The following is a 22,057-nucleotide window of genomic DNA, read 5'->3' on the forward strand; positions in this document are numbered from 1 at the left end:
TACCAGCCAAATTTCATGATTCTAAGTCAACGGTAAGTACCCTGTAGGTTTCTTGACAGACCGACAGACAGACAGACAGACAACTAAGTCATCCTATAAGGGTTCCTTTTGAGGTACGGAACCCTAAAAAACGAAAGATGCAGTGTAAACCAAACCGCAGTCGGGGTTTTTTAAAAACTTTTTAAATGACTTGTTAAGGCTTTATTTTAAGCCCCGGTGTACCACGACCCTTAACCGCCCTTACTTTTATATATAGAAAATCCCTACATGAAAAGCTCAGTCGATTTCCACGCGCCACCCCGTGCGGACGTGTCCGGTACACGAGCTTTTATACGCGTGTGTGTTTACACAAATGTTTATGTGTTATATGTTTTCAGTGCTTCGAGTGTTAGGTGAGTTTTTTTTAATAACGCCGTTTCTCGAGTATCTTATTTCGCTAGTTTTTGCACTAATGGTTTCTTGGAGAACTATTTCGTAACATAGTAGGGTATATGTTGTCGACAATGTTTGTTAGGTTTTATGTAAGATTTTGTAGGCTCGTTTGAATTTTATCGGTCTTTTAAAGTCTGTCGGATTTGTTAGAAACATTTCAGGTTCTACATTTCGTTTAAATTTTACGATTCATTTACGACGAATACAGATTTTCAGAAGTATATAAACTAAATAAATAAAAAACGGTCAAGAATTTTTCAAAAAATCAACAGGTTGGTTATTTCTGAAATTCGTGGATTCGTACATTTTCATTTATACAGAAATAAATTAATGTTTTTTAAGTTGAAAATGTTAATTTAAAGCTAGCCTTATCTAATTACCTACTATACAAATTATCCTTGCGTTGAATGGTACCAAGAATATTTCAGCTGCATTTCAGCGCTAAACAGCCAGGCTGATCCTTTGCGCAAAAAAGTCGAATTTCTATAAATCTTAAATCTTCTAAATATTATAATATAATATAATAAAACGAAAAGGTGACTGACTGATCTATCAACGCACAGCTCAAACTACTGGACGGATCGGGCTTAAATTTGGCATGCAGATAGCTTATGACGTAGGTAGGTACACGTCACGAAAAAATGTGTTTTCGAAGAAATAGTATTTTCAACTTTCAAAGTAAGATAACAATACCCACCAAGTGGGATATCATACAAAATGGTTTTACCTCTACATTCTAAAACTGATTTTTATTTATTCCTATGCACAATAGTTTTTGATTTATCGTGCAAAATGTCGAAATAATTCAACTTTTTTGTTTATACACAATACATGTGTGTAACAAACGTATATGTTATACATGTGTGTAACAAACATTAATAATTATTATGTTGTTGAGTTTTCAGTTTTCACTGCTTTCAGTGTTAGGCTTTTAATAAAGGTTATATACGCCTTTCAGGCAGGTATCCTATTTCTGGAATATTACAGTAATGGCTTACTTACGCCGCTTGAAGATCGCGTCTTACATAATACACGTTTTCGGCAATTGTTTTTATGATTATAGGTTTTTGCTTGGCATTAGGCAGTGGTCCGACCGCCGGCGACAAATCGACTAACTATCGGCGATTTTCTCCCTCAAGAAACATTCCGTGTAAACGAAAGAGATGCATAAATCAAAAGTTTTTTTTTTTTTTTTTAAGAATATTAGCCATGTTAATTGACAAATATTCCCCTTTCCTCTCCAACTAAGCGTGAAGCTTGTGCTAGGAGTAGGTACGACAATAGTGCAACGGGCGGGGTTTGAACCGTCGACCTTTCGGTTTTCAGTCCACTCCTTTACCAGTTGAGCTATTGAGGCTTTCTGACTGTTCACACTGCCCGCGACGAGTCGCTTTACTAGTTTTGTCGCTGAGCGACGAGCTTTCAAAAATAAACTCGCTCAGCGATGCTCGCTCGCTATGAACACGTGACGCGCGCGCAGGTTTGTACAAGACTGAGCGACCGCGGGCGAATGACGCGAGTAATCACTCGTCGCACTTGCACAGTCGCTTATAGCCCGGCGACAAAACTATTGAAACTATCGCTTCCCGCTGATCGCCAGCTGGTTTATAGTTTCTAGTTCTACTCGTTTCTCGTTCATCGTCGGCGGTCGGACCACTGCCTTATGTTGAAGGTTCGTTAAAACTTCAGCGCTTCTCTTATATTAGGCACTTAAAGGGGATGTCTAAACAAAGAATTTGAATATAAATGTAAATTGGTATGATCATGATTAACCCATCGCTGGCTCACTACTGAGCACATGTCTGCCATGCTGGCCCTAAAAATCGGTGCGAGTCGGACTCGCTCTTGACCGATTTTTAGGGTTCCGTAACTCAAAAGGAAAAAAGGAACCCTTATAGGATCACTTTGTTATGTGTCTGTCTGTCTGTCCATCTGTCCGTGGTGTCGGTCCAGTATTTCCTATTCTTATTTTTTCATGAAAACATTTTAATTTTTTTTTTGTGATGTAACCACAAATTCACGGTTTCTGATTTATTTCTTTACTTGTGCTATAAGACCTACCTACCTACCAAATTTCATGATTCTAGGTCGACGGGAAGTACCCTATAGGTTTCGTCACAAACATGACAGACAGACAGACAACGAAGTGATCCTATAAGGGTTCCTTTTGAGGTACGGAACCCTAAAAAGGGCAATATTTGGTCAGAAGTAAATAAAAAATCCAATTTACTTGTGTCCATAGTTTTATTCGTTCTTTTTGAGAAAGACAAATATAATTTAGAAGTTTTCTACCCTTTGACCTCTAAAAGATCTCTGCACTAGGGTTATTCAAACTCAAATGCCTATCTCTAAATAAGTATATATTATAAGGCTAAGGTTTTAGAGCCTCAATAGCTCAACCGGTAAAGGAGTAGACTGAAAACCGAAAGGTCGACGGTTCAAACCCCGCCCGTTGCACTATTGTCGTACCTACTCCTAGCACGAGCTTGACGCTTAGTTGGAGAGGAAAGGGGAATACTAGTCATTTAACATAGCTAATATTCTTTAAAAAAAAAAATGTGATGCCCGCGACTTCGTCCGCGTGAGTTTCCGTTTTTAAAATCCCGTGGGAACTCTTTGATTTTCCGGGATAAAAAGTAGGCTATGTCCTTTCCCTGGATGCAAGCTATCTTTGTACCAAAGTTGGGTATTTGACTACATCAGTACCCATGTTATAAATGTGAAAGTGTAAAATTAAAATTAAAAAGAGCAACCGCCGAGTTTCTTGCTGGTTCTTCTCGGTAGGAACGGCATTCCGAACCTGTAGTAAATTAAAACTACCCGACGATTCGAAAGCGCTTGTAAAAATTCTACTTGAATAAAAGCATATTCTATTCTATTCTATTCTAAAGTGTGTTTGTTTGCTGGTTTGTTGGTTTGTTGGTTTGTCCTTCAATCACGTCGCAACGGAGCTACGGATCGAGGTGATTTTTTGCATGGGTATAGTTAAAGACCTGGAGAGTGACATAGGCTACTTTTGATCCCGGGAAATCAAAGAGTTCCCACGGGATTTTTAAAAACCTAAATCCATGAGAAGGTACAAAGTCGCCGGCATCAGCTAGTTGAGAAATAATTTATTTTTGATGTAGGCAAATACCCAATTCAGAAATCACAAATTCTCAAATCTCAAAGAGCCTCAATAGCTCAACCGGTAAAGGAGTGGAGTGAAAACCGAAAGGTCGACGGTTCAAACCCCGCCCGTTGCACTATTGTCGTACCTACTCCTAGCACAAGCTTGACGCTTAGTTGGAGAGGAAAGGGGAATATTAGTCATTTAACATGGCTAATATTATTAAAAAAAAAAAAAAATTGCTCCTGCCAGGAGTCGGACTTGAGACTTCCCACAGAACTCACCACTGCGCCAGATAGAAAATAGATATAGTACAGATGTTTCGATACCGTCGGGATAAAATCGATATTCTCGAGATAAATCTGAGTCAGGGCCCGGGTCAGTGCCAAAGTTATAAGTACGCGACAGGTCGAGATGGCAATCGGGGGTAAGAGGCGGGGGGGACGCCGCGCACACCCGCACGTCACCCGCGCTATCCCGCACCGGGTCAGCGCGGGGGATATGCGGGTGAGTGGGGCGTCGCCACCCCGATTGCCATCTCGACCTGTCGTATCGTATCGTACCTTTGTACACGCTGAAAGTTAATTATGACTTATGTTCCCATTTCCCCTCCAACTAAGCGTAAAGCTTGTGCTGGCAGTGGGTACGGCAATAGTGCACTGGATGGGCTTTGAACCTCTGACCTTTTAGATTTCAGTCCGCTTCTTTAACAGTTGAGCTATTACGGCGTAAGTACCAGTGAGAATAGGTACCTAGAGTAGTACGGAAACTTTTACTTACGACCTTTTAGGGTTCCGTACCGTAATGGAGAAGCTGTACCCTTTTAGGACCACTTTCTCTTTTAGGTAAAAGAACTTTTCGAAATAAAACTTCTTCAGGCGCGATTTGAAAAATTGCTTGAGGGTATCTGAGACCTTTTTTCGGACTGAAGTAGGTACCTACCTAAAGTTTTTATGTCCCTTCCATGAAAAAGGAAAACCAGTGAAAAGCATAGTGCTCGAAAATTCCCCAATACGGTATTTGACAACTAGTCAAATCAGTAACTTTTTATCAAACGTCAAAACGCGCGCTTAGTATGCGAGATTCTATGAAATACCGGTGTGTGACGTCACAATCATTTGACGTGTGTTTTTTAGTTTAATCGATAATTTAAAATGATTATTACTCTTAAAACCAACAAAGGAAGTGGATTTTACATATTTTGGAAGACCCTCTATTTAATAATCACTGAGAAATAATTTATTTTTGATGTAGTCAAATACCCAAAGTTCGCGACATGTCAAGATAGCAATCGGGGTATGAGGCAGTGGGACGCCCTTTACCCCCTTTGTCTGGGGGGAGGCTTCGGCTGTGGCTAGTTACCACTTTACCGGCAAAGCCGTGCCGCCTAGCGATTAAGCGTTCCAATACGACGCCGTATAGAAACCAAAGGGGTATGGGTTTAATAAAAACTGTCATACTCCTTCCACTTACCACCAAGGGCTAACTTATAGGTATCTGAATAAAAAAACCCGCATGTCACCCGCGTTTGCCCGCACCGGGTTAGTGCGGGGGCTGTGCGGGGGTGCGGGGCGTTACCTCCTCGATTGCCATCTCGCGTACTATAGATGGACTACAAACGAGTCTATGGGAGCCGCTGGATAGTAGCGGCGGAAGACCGTGGCGTGTGGAAGTCCCTACAAGAGACTTATGTCCAGCCGTGGACGTCTAACGGTTGATGATGATGAAGATTGATCACATTTTTTTTTTATTCAGATTCAAGTTAGCCCTTGACTGCAATCTCACCTGGGTAAGTGACGATGCAGTCTAAGGTGGGAGCGGGCTAAGCTGGAAGGAGTATGGCAGTTTTTATTAAACCCATTCACCTTTGGTTTCTACACGGCATCGTACGGGAACGCTAAATCGCTTGGCGGCACGGCTTTGCCGGTAGGGTGGTAACTAGCCACGGCCGAGGCCTCCCACCAGACAAAATGTTGATGCATTTCTATTTTAACAAACATGTTCATCCAACACAAAGTTTTGTTTCATCATCACTCAACTCATCCACTGCTGGACATAGGTCTCTTGTAGGGACTTCCACACGCGACGGTTTTGCGCCGCCTGGATCCAGCGGCTCCCTGTGACTCGTCTGATGTTGTCCGTCCACCTAGTCACTAGTGGGGGGTCTTCCAACGCTGCGTCTTCCGGTGCGAGGTCGCCATTCCAGCACCTTGTGACCCCAACGTCTATCGCCTGCCCAGCGCGGTCATTACGGGCAAAACCTTGTATGGGAGACGACACTACGCCAAGTTTTGTTTACACAAACCCAAAAATACATTAAGCCCTGTAAATATAGTGTAAACAAAATCAGTGAAAAAGAAATGAAAGAAAATCCCATTCGGGTATCACCTTCCGAAATGGGATCAGAACGTGCCGTTTTCTAGCCGTTATCAATACCCCCCTCCCTTTCTTACCCTATTAGCCAGAAAGGGACAGGTTACAGTACACGGTCCGAATTCTAATGGGTCTGTTTGGAAAGCATGGCTTTCATTTCGTAGGTGGTAAAGGTTATTTTCCAAGTGACAAAGGTTTTCGTTTAGCACGGAATAAAACGTTGATTTTATGAGGGTGTATTATTAAAGCTTTTAGTTTTGTGACGTCATTACACCTTTGAGTTACAATATGGTGGATCCATCTGGTCCACTGACTTCTAACAGCCGCACTCAGAGTCGCTTTATATAATATAATAGAATAGAATAGAATGTTTTTTTATTCATGTAAACTTTTTACAAGTACTTATGAATAGTCAGGTAGTTTTAATTTACCACTGGTTCGGAATGCCGCTCCTACCGAGAAGAACCAGCAAGAAACTCGGCGGTTGCTCTTTTTAATTTTTCAATTTACAATGTTGAAATTATCGTTAAGTACTTACAGTTTAGTTAAAACGAGATAAAGCTATATTTCTCACATAAATCTGTCTCGTTTTAACTCGATCTTAAGTAACGTTTAGCGACTCTGAGTACGGCTGTTAGTTCTATAAGTCCCGTTAGTTCTATAAGAATTAGGATTTTCAAAAATCCCGCGGGAACTCGTTGATTTTCCGAAGTAGTGGCAAGTTTCGAATGTCAGCTATAAGACCTACCTTCCTGCCAAATTTCATGATTCTAGATCAACGGGAAGTACCCTGTAAGTTTCTTGACAGACCGACAGACAGATAACAAAGTGATCCTATAAGGGTTCCGTTTTTCCTTTTCCTACGGAACCCTAAAATAATAAAAAATAAAACATTGCAACCGTCCGAAGACGGGGCGGGTCACTAGTTTCATATAATATTATCGAAAGAAGTCGCATAAAAACTCTATTATTCTAAATTATCATGTAAACTTGTCTTCCAAGTAATAACGAAGAACTCATCTTAATAATGTGATCGAATACAATGAATAATATAATGTACCAAGATAGTACATTATATACTCTGTGATGAGACAGAATTTGAAATTTCACATTTTTGACATTGAGTTACCTAGACCATAGAGTAGCAAACCGCTTACATTAATAAAGAGCAAGGAGGAGGTTTCCAGGCAACGTTCGAATAGATGGCGCTGAAAACTTCCACCACTAAAGATGAAAAATAATACCTATATCTATATCATCTATGCTTTAAATTATTAAACTTAAATCGGATGCAAAATTAATTAATTACTTCCATTATAGTTCACATATTTTGTGGGAAAGAAACTTAAGGAAAATTGCAGTGCACGCTAGCTCTTACTCTTCATCTATGTCATTGATTGGCACGACCTAAACATTAAAGCATAGATCATATAGATATAGGTATTATTTTTCATCTTTAGTGGTTGTAAAATTCAGCGCCATCTATTAAAATTTTCTCGAACGTTGCCTACCTCCTCAGTGTAGGAGCTCTTGTACACGGCAAGTTTTCTCAACCAGCGCGGCGTAAACGGCGCCGTGAAGTTTTGCCGCCATTTACGTCAACAAGCTACCGCAGTGATCTCAATTCTCAACACGCCGTGCCCCCATACGGCGAATTAACCGTAGATTTTCACAGCGAAAAAACGTGTGTACAATAGGCCTTAGGCAGGGCGTTTGATTTTTGAGAATCCCGTGGGAACTCTCTAATTTCACGGGATAAAAAGCAGCCTATATGGCATTCTCTAGATCTTCAATGATATCCATGCAATAATCCAATAATTATGGTATAACTAGATAATGCTCGCGACTCCGTCCGCGTGAATTTAGGTTGATAAAAATTCCTTGAACAACCGATAGACGTTGGAGTCCCAAGGTTCTGGAATGGCAACCTTGCACTGGAAAGCGTAGCTTTGGTAGACCCCCACAGACCGTGGACGGACGACATTACGCGAGTTGCAGGGAGCCGCTGGATGATGGCGGCGCAATACCGTGGCGTGCGGAATCCCTACAAGAGATATGTCCAGCAGTGGATATCTATCGCCGTAACAGTCGGCTATTTTAGCGTTTAGACTACCGTAAGTGATTTCCATTCTAAACAATTTTGCATATTCTGACTGTTCTCTACAATGTTCTTAATACCTCTTCCCCTGGTTATCTACGAGAGCGATTTCAACTATCCCGCCCTCCTACTAGACCTATGCGGTCGTGTGTCTCAAAAAATCCTCTCGTCACTCCCCGTTGTAACACAGTCTTCTATAACAAATCTTTCACCGTACTAGCTACCCAACTTTGGAACTCACTTCCTGAAAATGTCAGAGAGAACTGCCACTCAGTACACTCATTCAAATACAGAGTGAAGCAGTATTACCTATCATTAATATAGAGTATTTTATATATTATATGTATTTATATTTTTCATATATTATGTATATAATTATTTATGATAAGTATAATTATTGTATATAAGTTGATTTGGGTATTTATTATAAGATATTTATGTAGTTTATTAGATTCTAGTACCGTAGACCTATTCCACTTCTTGATACGCCTTACTCACAACCTTGAATGGGAAGCTGGAAGAAATCTCTGTTTAGAGATAAGCATTTCCGATGTAACTTAATTTATTATTACTTTGTAACTACAATTTTTGGTACATGAATAATAAAAATAAAAAAATAAAATAAATATCTGTCCCGGCTGTACTGAAAAAGGACCCCGGATGGGTTCGAAACTAGTCGGGCTTACGTCAACTAAACACGTGAGTACAGCCGGGACAGATATTATTTAGAATGGACATCTATCGGTTGATGATGATTATGACGGATCATTGCTCCTCTAGTAAACGACAACTCTATGATTCCAACACGCAATATTAGCCTCGAGGGAGTTTACGGTTGAACAGAAATGATAACCTTTACATTGTGTTGTTTTAAGTAATGTTTGTTTTACATTACTCTGCTCTCTCTCTAGAGTATATAACAATACTAGTTGCGTAAGTAAGCGTGGAATCAGGTTTTTTAGAAACCCGTGGGAACTCTCTCATTTACCAGGATAAAAATCAAATCAAATCAAATCAAATATTCTTTATTGCACATGTGGGTATGTATGTATATACAGATGTTACAGTTATTAATTAAAGTTTCACCACAAATAGCCATATTATGGCATGCAAAAAATAAAAACTAAAACCAACTTACTGACTTAAATTACAATTGAATTATCTATTATTACTTATCTTTATACAGTTAATAATTATATTTTATACATATCTACTACATTTAACAATATAATACAATACTATTTAATTTAAAGACTGCTAATAAAAAAATGCTACAACTTATTATAAATTTGTGTCTGTAAGTGGAACTCTTTAATGGAATAATATCTTTTATGTAGTAAAAATTCTTTAATTTTATATTTAAATTTTTATATAAAAAGTAGCCTATGTCACTCTCCAGGTCTTTAACTATACCCATGCAAAAAATCACGTCAATCCGTTGCACCGTTGCGACGTGATTGATGGACAAACCAACAAACAAATACACTTTCGCGTTTATAATAAGGGTACTGATAAAATTTTGTATGGAGACCTAAAATATCGTAGGTAGGTTTATTTTGTCTCCAAGCGTACCCGCTTTGTGTACAGGTAAACACAATTAAATAGCCCTGCTCGCTCGCTCAGACCAACACAACAGAGACGCCAATAAGTAGCGCTCCTAACAGGGGAGACGATATATGCAACGTTTACAAGTTTCCCGCTTGCGTTTGAGACTCTGGGCCCATGGTCATCGGACACGAAAGCTTTTATTAACGTCGTTTCCCAAAAGCTGATCCACGCGTCTGGTGACCCAAGAGCTGGTGCTTATTTCGCTCAACGGTTGAGCCTTGCCGTTCAGCGAGGTAATAGCGCCAGTGTTTTGGGCACAATGCCCATAAATGACCATTTGGACGGCGTATATTTTTTGTAAATATAAATTTTTTAGTGATAAGTTTTTCTGTATGTATAAACTAAGTTTCCCCTCTGTCAAAGTTCAGGACCACACAGTCCAAAAATATGTTTTGGAAGTGTCATCAAAACAAATGTGCATTTTTCAGATGTTTTTCTGTTTTAAACCTTACTTTATAAAGACTTCGAAATGTCTACTTTTGAGTTTTTGAGTGCCCAACCAATCACATACAAACCTAGTGTTAAATTTTGTATAGAAGTAGACGGTATTTTGCGGAAAATCATGATATACAATGAACCAAAATCTTAATCCGCTGAAACAGATCAAATCTGTATCGTGCAACATGCAGCATGTGACATGCGCCGCCCGTCCTCCTGCTAAAGATGCAGGAAAAACCAGCCACCAGGCAAGCAATACGCACCACCACTACCACTCAGCACTACACAAATCCCAAAACACATTAGAATAGAATAGAATGTTTTTTTAAATTCATGTAAACTTTTTACAAGTGCTTATGAATAGTCAGGTAGTTTTAATTTACCACTGGTTCGGAATGCCGTTCCTACCGAGAAGAACCAGCAAGAAACTCGGCGGTTGCTCTTTTTAATTTTTCAATTTACAATGTTATTATACCGTACTATACAAGCCATTGCAGCCCCGTGCATTGCTGGACCGAGTAAAATCCAAGCTTTTTTATCGTTTACATAGTCTGCGACTGTATAATATGCTTTTTTTAGGAGCATACTTTTAACACATTTTTTAAACTTGTGTAAAGGCAAGTCTAAAATTGCTTGTGGAATTTTATTATAAAATATTACACTCATTCCCACAAATGACTTTCGCACCTTCCAGAGGCGGAGCGCAGGAGTAGCCAGCTTATTTCTGTTTCTAGTTTGCCTATCATGGAGATTATCATCATTCAACGCACGCTTTGCCTAGTTAGTGTAAGTGGAACTGCTATTCTAATTAGGTGTAAAAGAAATAAATAATAAATAGATATAGGTGTTTCCAATCCCAATCCAATCCAATCCATCAGCCTGTTTGCGTCCACTGCTGGACATAGGCCTTTCCAAGAGCGCGCCACCAAACACGGTCCTCCGCCTTCCTCATCCACCCGCTCCCCACCACCTTCTTCAGGTCATCGGTCCAGGGGGCTGGGGGTCCCACACTGCGCTTACCGGTATGCGGTCTCCACTCCAGAACACGTCTGCCCCATCGGCCGTCGGTTCTGCGACAGACATGGCCTGCCCATTGCCACTTCAGCTTGCTAATCCTTTGAGCTATGTCGGTCGCTTTTGTTCTTTTGCGAATTTCCTCGTTCCGGATTTTACCCCTGAGAGTAATACCCAACATAGCTCGCTCCATAGCGCGCTGAGCGACTTTTAGTTTGTGGACGAGGCCAACTATCAGTGTCCACGTTTCCGCTCCATACGTCATCACAGGTAGAGCACACTCGTTGAAGACCTTAGTCTATATAGTGAATAGGTGAATAGGCCATAGTAACTCTTTAGCTTGTTACTCAATGAAGAGTATCATATTAGAAAGTCTTTGGGGAATAATTCTTTATCTTTCCTTACAGAGAATGGGCCTTCTTTAAAAAATATTACCAGCACAAGAGATTAAAGGTAAAATGCCGGATTGAAAATGGGAAAATGGCGTGTTTTAAACTTACTTAGGAAAGAAAAATTCTCAAGGATTGTTTTTGTAACAAAGCCGTGATAGCCTAGTAGTTAAGACGTTAGTGGTTCATTCGGGGGTTCGATCCCGGACACACACTTCTAACTTTTCGGAATCGTGTGCGTTTTAAGTAATTCTACATATTTACAATTAGCTGATTCCCGCGACTTCGTCCGTGAGGAGTTAGGTTTTTAAAAATCCCGTGGGAACTCAAAACTGTTGAGCCGTGAAAAGCTAGCAGACAGACAGACAGACGGACACACTTTCGCATTTATAATATTAGTATAGATAAGTACTAAAACACATCCTTATTATAAATGTGAAAGTGAGGATGTTTGGATGTTGGTTACTCAATCACGCAAAATAGGCTGAACGGATTTGGATGAAATTTGGAAAGGAGATAGATTATACCCTGGATTAACACATATGCTACTTTTTATCCCGGAAAATCAAAGAGTTCCCACGGGATTTTATGAAAACCTAATTCCACGCGGACGAAGTCGCGGGCATCAGATAGTTTTAGTATAAAGCTCTCATACTTCATTGCAAGTTAAACTAACTTGAACTTACTCTAAATAATACACGAGTCAGCTAAAATAATATAATGGAACTAACTTTGAACTGAGAACGTGCTACGTCGTAGCATTGTGCTACGCTGTAGAAGTACAACGGGTGTTACGTAATTCTTAAGAGAAGTTTCCTCAGCGCTCTTCATACAAACGTAATTTGATTCTCATTTCAATATTAACCAATCAAACTGAATCAAGAGCCTCAATAGCTCAACAGTTAAATGAGCGGGCTGAAATCCGAAACGTCGCCGGTTCAAACCCCACACGTTGCACTATTGTCGTGCCTACTTCTAGCCCAAGCTTTACGCTTAGTTGGAGGGGAAAGGGGAATATTAGTCATGATTAACATGACTAATATTCTTTTAGAGAAAAAAATATATAAATATAGTACTTTACATTCAAGAATGTCTACAACTAATATCGGTTTGCCAGATTTGGTAAAAAATATTTGTAGTTTTAAAATTACACGGGTTTTAAATCTTTATAAGTAAATAGTTCGGTAAAACGGATGGACGTTGGGGTCTCAAGGTGCTGGAATGGCGACCTTACACAGGCGCAGCGTTGGAAGACGAGTTTGAATCGTCAACTAGTTTAATTTACTACTGGTTCGGAATGCCGTTCCTACCGAGAAGAACCAGCAAGAAACTCGGCAGTTGCCCTTTACAAGATATCAATTTTCCAATATTATTATACCATACAAGATTTGATATACAATATTATGCCACGGCACGCAAACTTCTCTTAATAAAATAATCATGGCCATCCTACAAGCACTAGAGTGGCCCAATTACAAAGCTTTCATGCTACATAACTACACTCATCGAGTTTATAACTCTTGGAGGAACAAACTGGCAACCTCTAACGCTTCCAGAGTGAACTAGAGTGAGCGAACTCTCGGTTTGATCCTGAATCGACGATATATCAAATATTAGGCTATGGTGACGTTTGTATAGCAATATTTACAATAACATTTATTGAATGTACTAGCTGATGCCCGTGACATCGTCTGCGTGGAATTAGGTTTTTTAAAAATCTCGTGGGAACTCTTTGATTTTCCGGAATCAAAAGTAGCCTATGTTCTTCCCCGGGATGCAAGCTATATGTGTACCGAATTTTATTAAAATCAGTAAACGGGTAAGCCGTGAAAAGCTAGCAGACAAACGGACAGACAGACACACTTTCGGATTTATAATATTACTAGCTTATGCTCGCGACTTCGTCCTCGTGGACTACACAAATTTCAAACCCCTATTGCACACCCTAAGGGCTTGAATTTTCAAAAATCCTTTCTTAGCGGATGCCTACGTCATAATAGCTATCTGTACCCGTAGTACAAGATTTTACGTCTCAACAAACCAAACCAAATTCGAGAGTCGAAATACTTCCGCGTTACAGTAAACTGGATCTTAAGTACCTTGTTTTAAAGCTCAAGTTTGTCTACACTTCTACAGCCAGCGCTCCAAGCGGAAACATTGCGAAATTAAAATCAGTGGCATTGAATATTTGACTTCAATTCAAGGCTGTTTAGGTCCATTTTACTGTAACGCGGAAGTATTTCGACTCTCGAATTTGGTTTGGTTTGGTGAGACGTAAAATCTTGTACTACGGGTACTGCATGCCAAATTTTCGCTCGATCCGTCCAGTAGTTTGAGCTATGCGTTGATAGATCAGCCAGTCAGTCAGTCACCTTTTCATTTTATATATTTAGAAGTATGGATTTCTCTCTTTCATAATAGTACTCTATAGGTGACGTGCTCGATGCTGGGAAGCATGCGAGCTTTGTGTGGAGCGCAATGAAATCAGTTTAGAGGCAACGCAGTAAACTGAGTTATGATGCCACGTAGAAGGCAGTAATTGAACCACTCTCTCATGACGTGAGGTGACCATAATTCAGTGATCATCAGGGCTAGGATGGATTTTATCTTACAAACAACCGGCCAAGTGACCACAATTCAATTTTTTTTGTGTGATGTAACCACAAATTCACGGTTTTCAGATTTTTCCCCTAATCTAAATATATAAAAGAGAAATACCACTCACTCACTGACTGACTGACTAACTGACTGACTAACTAATCACGAAATCTCAGAAACTATAAAGCTTACAAACTTGAAATTAGGAAGGTAGGTTCTTTCTAGTATGTAGGTGTCAGCTAAGAAACGGTTTTGAAAAATTGTTAAGGTTGTATGAAAGTCCTATTTTTTTGAAGTCAGAGACATAAAAATCGACATTTAGGTTATTAGTTTTAAATAATAAAAAATCTGTATAAGTCAATTTGGGAAATTCCCCCCTTAAGGGTGGTAAATTAGGGGGGAAAAGTTTTTATAGAAAAGTTTCAACTATTGTTATTTTTACTTGAATTTAAAACGTAGGTTCTTTCTAGAGGGTAGGTATCAGATAAGAAAGGATCTAACTAAATTCCCCCCCTAAAGGGGTGAAATGGGGGTTTAAAGGTTGTATGAGAGTCCTATGTTTTTGAAGTTAGAGACGTGTAGGTGTCAGCTAAGAAACGGTTTTGAAAAATTCTCCCCCTAAGGGTGCGAAAGGGGGGGTCGAAGGTTGTATGAAAGTCCTATGTTTTTGAAGTTAGAGACATAAAATCGACATTTAGGTTCTTAGCTTTAAATAATAAAAATCTGTATAAGTCAATTTGGGAAATTATGGGCTTTCCGTTTTTCCTTTTGAGGTACGGAACCCTAAAAATGATGATGATGAAGTAATTATCACCATCATCATTACTTGTCTAATACACTCGGTAAATGTGTATGGGCCACTTCACTCTTGGCAAACAGTTGGCGCATGTGGCCAGCGTTGGCAGGCTTCCCGAATTTTTTGGCTCTTCAAAACTTGGCTCAATTCTAAACAGTGTTTATATAATAGTTATGATCAACCCCTCGTCGGCTCACTACCGAGCACGCTTTTCATCTCAGACTGGGAATTTTTTTGGCCATAGTCTATCCATAAAAAATAAAGGGGGTTAAATGGGACATATAAAAAATAAGGGGGTTAAAAATAGGACATGAAAGTTTGTATGAAAATATATAATTTTTCAAGATCTATGAAAATTTGTATTTTATTTTGGCTTATATGTGCATAAATGAAGAACTACCTATTGTTCACGACAGGTTTAGATGGCAATGGGGGCATGAGGTGGGGGGGACGCTTCGCGCACCCGCACGTCACGCACGCACCGTGTTAGCGCGGGAGCTGTGCGGGTGCAGTGCGGGACGTCCGCACCCCGATTGCCATATCAAGCTGTCGCGTACTTAATTATGTACCTAAAGTACGCTGCAGAAAGTAATGTACATCGCCCTGTTTTTAAAAAAAAAAAAAAGAATATTAGCCATATTAAATGACTAATATTCCCCTTTCCTCTCCAACTAAGCGTCAGGCTTGTGCTAGGAGTAGGTACGACAATAGTGCAACGGGCGGGGTTTGAACCGGCGACCTTTCGGTTTTCAGTCCACTCCTATACCGGTTGAGCTATTGAGGCTCAAGCTCAAGGCTCTTTAGTAGGAGATAGCAGATTTGTAGAGCGTTGTCCCTGTCATTGCGACCGACATAACGTCATGTAGGTAGGTATGAGTGACAGAGATAACGCTCTACAAATGCGAAATGTCATTCTAAAGGCCGATGTACATTACTTTCAGCCGCGTACCATTAGGTCTCTAACATAGGTACCTCTTGTAGGGACTTCTACACGCCACGGTCTTGCGCCGCCTGAATCCAGCGGCTCCCTGCAACTCGTCTGATGTCGTCCGTCCACCTAGGGGGTCTTCCAACACTGCGTGATACGGTGCGAGGTCGCCATTCCAGCAACTTGGGACCCCAACGTCTATCGGTTTTAGGAACTATGTGCCCTGCCCATTGCCACTTCAAGTGACGTCTATCAGTTGATGATGATGATGATGATGACTGTAGTTAACTAGCCATGAAAATGTAATAAAAGCCGAACATTAACCAAAAAACCGTTGTCACAATCAATATCGCTGAATAATTGAGAGAGTCACGCATTCTTACTAATTAGGCCAAAAGAAATCAATACGTACGTCCGTACGTTAATACGTGAGTTGACCCTCAATGCGTGTACATATGTCACTTTCTTTTTATTAGTAACTAGCGACCCGCCCCGGCTTCGCATGGGTGCAATGAAGATACTAATGTCATTGAGGTGTCATTGCCTCGGAAACTCTCAAATGAGAAGATTTTTTTCCGACCTAATTCACATTATTTCAATTTCTCTAGGCATCTCTAATTTTTTGACAATTAAAACTATAGCTATAAACCTTCCTCTTGAATCACTCTATCCATTGGTGAAAACCGAATTAAAATCCGTTGCGTAGTTTAAAAGATCTACGCGTTCATACATACATACAGACGCGAGAAGCGACTTTATTTTATACTATGTAGAGATTTAGGCGAAAAAATGTAAAATAATATACCTGTTACAGTGCGACAAGCCTCTCTTGGCACTTGAATGACATTGACAGGGGGGCGTCAATCAATTCCACCCTCACCACCTGGGTTTCTGGAGCACTTCGACCACCCGTTGTGCCAGATCCTTTTTTCCACCAGAACCAAACTCTCATCGGTGTTTCCTTTAGATTACAACATGGGATTATTCAAGGGGCGGACCAACAAATTTCTGAAAGGCCGGCAACGCTTCCTTGGTTTCTCTGGTGCTGCAAATGTTCATGGGCGATGGTAATCACTTAACATCAGGTGACTCGCTTGCTCGCTATCTCTATTTAAAAAAAATAGTAGGTACTACTTCTGTTAGACTAATTTCAAAAGTCATAAAAAATAACTCCAAGTTAAGTTGGTAGCCTCTTGAAAGCTATTGTTTTCATAAATAACTTGAAAACATTTTTTCTTTTGAAGCATTAAATTTTCTTTTCGTGAAATTTATTGTAGTTACATAATATTTTGGTATAAAAAGTTCTCAAATTCTTTTGTCTTTTTTAGGGTCCGTTCCCAAAGTGAAAAACGGTATACTTACTCAATGAAATCGCCTCGGTATCTCTGTGTATATTTTTGTTTGTATGTCACAGCAGTTGTTTTATTAAAATTAAACTTTAAAAAAGCTATACAGAAAATTTAGTAGAAAGAGTTAGTGGATATAGTTTTTAGGATTCCGTACCTCAAAAGGAAAAACGGAACCCTTATACACTTTGTTGTCTGTCTGTCTGCCGGTCTGTCAAGAAACCTACAGGGTACTTCCCGTTGACCTAGAATCATGAAATTTGGCAGGTAGGTAGATCTTATAGCTGACATTCGGGGAAAAATCTGAAAACCGCAAATTTGTGGTTACATCACACGAAAAAAAAATGTGGTCATGAACTAGTAATTAGTATTTTCAATTTTCTAAGTAACATAACTATATCAAGTGGGGTATCATATGAAAGGTCTTCACCATGGGTAGTAATCTATAGTGATCCGTGTATTATTAATCCGGGATAAGAAGTTAATTGATCGTACAATGGGATAGATATCGAGAGCAGTGTGTCACTCGCGTTGTGTCTTTGTCAGACCCCACCTTTGTGTGCTGAGATCTATTCTACCGATATTATATTCTATTTCCTTGCTCTATTTCTATTAATCCTGTTATAGACTATACATCATATTAAAAATGCGAAAGTGTGCTTTATTTTAGCGTTTAAAACTACCGTGAGTGTGCTTTATTTGTTAATTTATTAGTTTGCCATTTAATCACATAAATCTAAATGATTTTTGTAGGGATATACTTAGTAAGAGACCTGAAGGGTGATATAATCTACTTTTAACCTCGGAAAAATGAAGACTTCTCACGGAATTAAAAAAAAAACCTGCAACTAACCTAACATATTCGTGGGCATCATACAGTGACAAGTATCATTTTCTTTAATGTATTGTACCAGTATTATTGCAGCCGAAAAAAGAGAATTATATAAATAACTAGCTGCCCTGGCGAACTTCGTTCCGCCTAAAAGTCGATTCAATTTTTTTAAATTTTCTCTCCGTAAGAACCATCCTCGTACTTCAAGGAATATTATAAAAAAAGAATTAGCGAAATCGGTTCAGCGGTTCTCGAGATTTGCGATGAGCAACACATTTAGTGATTCATTTTTATATTACAGAAGATATAAACACTATCAAACAAACACACTTTCACATTTATTATATGGGTAGTTTTACCTTTATTAATCCGGGATAAGAAGTTAATTGGTCGTTCAACGGGATAGATATCGAGAGCAGTGTGTCACTCGTGATTGTGTCTTTGTCAGACCCCGCCTTTGTGTGCCGAGCTCTATTCTACCGATGTTCCTACCTACGCCTTGTTCTAATTTAATTAATCCTATTATAGTAGAGTACTATGTGACTTTAGTAAACTATGTGATGTCATGTTTACTAGCTTATGCTTGCGACTTCGTCCGCGTGGACTACACAAATTTCAAAACCCCTATTTCACCCCCTTAGGGATTTAACTTTCAAAAATCCTTTCTTAGCGGATGTCTACGTCATAATAGCTATCTGCATAGGTACCACATTTCAGCCCGATCCGTCCAGTAGTTTGAGCTGTGCGTTGATAGATCAGTTAGTCAGTCACCTTTTCCTTTTATATAATTAGATTATGGGCAGTAATCTATAGTGATCCGTGTATTATTAATCCGGGATAAGAAGTTAATTGATCGTACAATGGGATAGATATTGAGAGCAGTGTGTCACTCGTGATTGTGTCTTTGTCAGACCCCGCCTTTGTGTGCTGAGCTCTATTCTACCGATGTTCCTACCTATGCCTTGTTCTAATTTAATTAATCCTATTATAGTAGACTAGACTACTATGTGACTTTAGTAAACTATGTGGCGTTACTTTTATATTTATGAACTACTAGATGACGCCCGCGACTTCGTCCGCGTGGATTTAGGTTTTAAAAAATCCCATGGGAACTCTTTTATTTTCCGGGATAAAAAGTAGCCTATGTCCTTCCCCGGGATGCAAGCTATCTCTGTACCAAATTTCGTCAAAATCGGTTGAACGGATGGGGCGTGGAAGGCTAGCAGACAGACAGACAGACAGACACACTTTCGCATTTATAATATTAGTATTTAGATTCGTAAACTTTTGCATAAAAATAAACAAAAATCTGTTTAAGGATGTACGGGTAATGTCCTTTCATAATATCATATCCCACTTGGTATAGTAATCTAACTTTGAAAAAAATCTAAAATCAAAAAAAACAAAATCTTTTTATTTGTTGAAATAGGTAAATATAAGGTGTTGGTACAATTTGGAAAGAAGAAAATACTAATTATTATTTGTTCGTGAATACTAGTACATTAATTTAATATTTTTTTGTGGCGTAACCACTCATTGAGAAAGAAGAGAGAAAATCAAAATCAATCAAAGACGAAGTCGCGGTTATCAGCTAGTTGAACATAAAAATTACAGATCGAAAATATCATCTAAACCACCGCAACGAGGCAGGGTGCTGGGAACGCTGGCAGCGTTACCTCGTTGAATGGCCAGACTAATATGCTGACCGAGGTAGCTGCCAGCCTTATGCCTTTTTTATGCATAATCTAAATATATAAAAGGAAAAGGTGACTGACTGACTGACTGACTGATCTATCAACGCACAGTTCAAACTACTGCACGGATCGGGCTGAAATTTGGCATGCAGATAGCTATTATGACATAGGCATCCGCTAAGAAAGGATTTTTGAAAATTCAACCCCTAAGGGGGTGAAATAGGGGTTTGAAATTTGTGTAGTCCACACGGACGAAGTCGCGAGCATAAGCTAGTCTAAATATATAAAAGGAAAAGGTGACTGACTGACTAACTGACTGATCTATCAACGCACAGCTCGAACTACTGGACGGATCGGGCTGAAATTTGGCATGCAGATAGCTATTATGACGTAGGCATCCGCTAAGAAAGGATTTTTGAAAATTCAACCCCTAAGGGGGTGAAATAGGGGTTTGAAATTTGTGTAGTCCACACGGACGAAGTCGCGAGCATAAGCTAGTAATCTCTGATTTATCGTGGAAACTATCGAAAAATACTCAAGTACGTTTAGTACGGAACCCTTGGTGCGCAAGTCTGACTCGCACTTGGCCGGTTTTTTAACCCATTTTGTTCTTTGCATTGACCATCATTAGTGTGCATCGACATTATTGTGAAGAAATTACACGAAAACTTTTCAACATTTCGCTCGTAAGCTATGTAGATTGCAATATACATATTATATATATTATGTATAGTATTATGTACGAATCGTTAGCTGGTTCCCTCCAGCGCTAATGCGTCCACTAACGAGCCCTTTCCGACTTCGAAATTCAAAAATATGCTCGCCTTTCGCTCGCGGCACGACAATTTGTAAGCGAAAAATATTCACGAGAAAATGTAAAGTAAATATCAAGTCAAAGTGCAGTGAATTTTTGTGATATCATCATCATCAACCAATAGACGTCCACTGCTGGACATAGGTCTCTTGTAGGCACTTCCACAGTCCACACACCACGGTCTTGCGCCGCCTGGATCCAGCGGCTCCCTGCGATTCGTCTGATGTCGTCCGTCCACCTAGTGGGGGGGGAGGGGTCTTCCAACACTGCGTCTTCCGGTGCGAGGTCGCCATTCCAGCACCTTGGGACCCCAACGTCTATCGGTTGTACGAACTATGTGCCCTGTCCATTGCCACTTCAGCTTCGCAACCCGTTGAGCTATGTCGGTTACTTTAGTCTCCTACGGATCTCCTCATTTCTGATTTGATCACGTAGAGAAACTCCGCACTTAGCTTAGAGCTTAGAGTGACTCTGAGCTTTCTTATGAGGCCCATAGTTAGCGTTAGTGCAAGTTGCTTTCCGGATTTAAAATTACTTTTTAGGGTTCCGTACCTCAAAAGGAAAAACTTAACGAAACCCTAAAACTTTGATCCACGTCACGTGTACAAACTTACAAACTCTAGTAAGCTTTATAGGTTTGTTATTATAAATTCTCCGTGAAATATCCAGCATCTAAGCGCTGCAAACTTGATTAGTCTGCTTGTAACCGGTTCGCTCCAGTTTTAACCGGATTACACTCGTTAGTGCGCTCGCCTTTTGTACCTGATCTAAACATATTGCTTCGTCTATCGACTTATACCTTACCTATTCACTATATACATACAATACGCAGCAGAAAATAGTGTACATCGGCATTTAGAATGACATTTTGGCTTTGTAGAGCGTTGTCTCTGTCACTCATACCTATATGATGTTTTGTTGGTCTCAACGACAGAGCTGTACAATTCCACTATCTCCTTCTAAAGGTTGATGTACATTATTTTCTGCCGCGCAATGTATTATTTATTTTATGAGGACAGCTAAAAAGTTTCCTAATAAATAAAACATCTGAAAACTTTGGTGTTATTTTAAGTTTAAAAATATGTGAAAATCCACGCGTAATCGCTCGTCACATTTGCACACTCGCTTATAGCCCGGCGACAAAACTATCGAAACTACATACTCGCTTCCCGCTGATCGCCAACTCGTTTAAGCTTCTAGTTCTACTCGTTTCTCGTCCATCGTCGGTGGTCGGCCCACTGCCATTTTACCCAGGAGTACAAAGTCTGGAAGTAAAACAAACAAAGGAACCCGGTGCGGGATATCGCGGATGTCGTGCGGGTGTGCGGGGCGTCCCCCCGTATCACACCCCGAATGCCATCTCAACCTGTCGCGTACTATATCTACATTGGTACCTGCCTCAAGAGATTAAAATACCAATCAGCCAACACGAGCCAAACTAAAGGACGGGGCACTACGTACCTTTTCTCGAAGCGTTTCGTCGTATTTTCGAGCAGTCAAAGCTTCGGTCATAAATATTATATATAGCATAAATTTAGTCAAGTCTTCTCATCGTCAATTCCTCAGTGCCTCACGACGAAAGTCTTTA

At 39.8% G+C, this 22,057-nt stretch overlaps 1 protein-coding gene across 2 annotated transcripts in view; it reads left to right on the top strand.

The window, feature by feature from the left end:
* The first annotated feature begins 291 nt into the window (after positions 1 to 291).
* The window catches only part of LOC117994273 (1-phosphatidylinositol 4,5-bisphosphate phosphodiesterase epsilon-1-like), a 166,419-nt gene continuing 144,653 nt past the window's right edge, over positions 292 to 22,057 (top strand). For both annotated transcript variants that reach the window (XM_069507641.1, XM_069507642.1), the window contains exon 1: positions 292 to 392. The gene's annotated coding sequence lies outside the window, so the exon portion shown is untranslated. The remainder of the gene's footprint in view (positions 393 to 22,057) is intronic.

This window comes from Maniola hyperantus, chromosome 26, assembly GCF_902806685.2.
Source record: "Maniola hyperantus chromosome 26, iAphHyp1.2, whole genome shotgun sequence".
Taxonomy (NCBI): domain Eukaryota; kingdom Metazoa; phylum Arthropoda; class Insecta; order Lepidoptera; family Nymphalidae; genus Maniola; species Maniola hyperantus.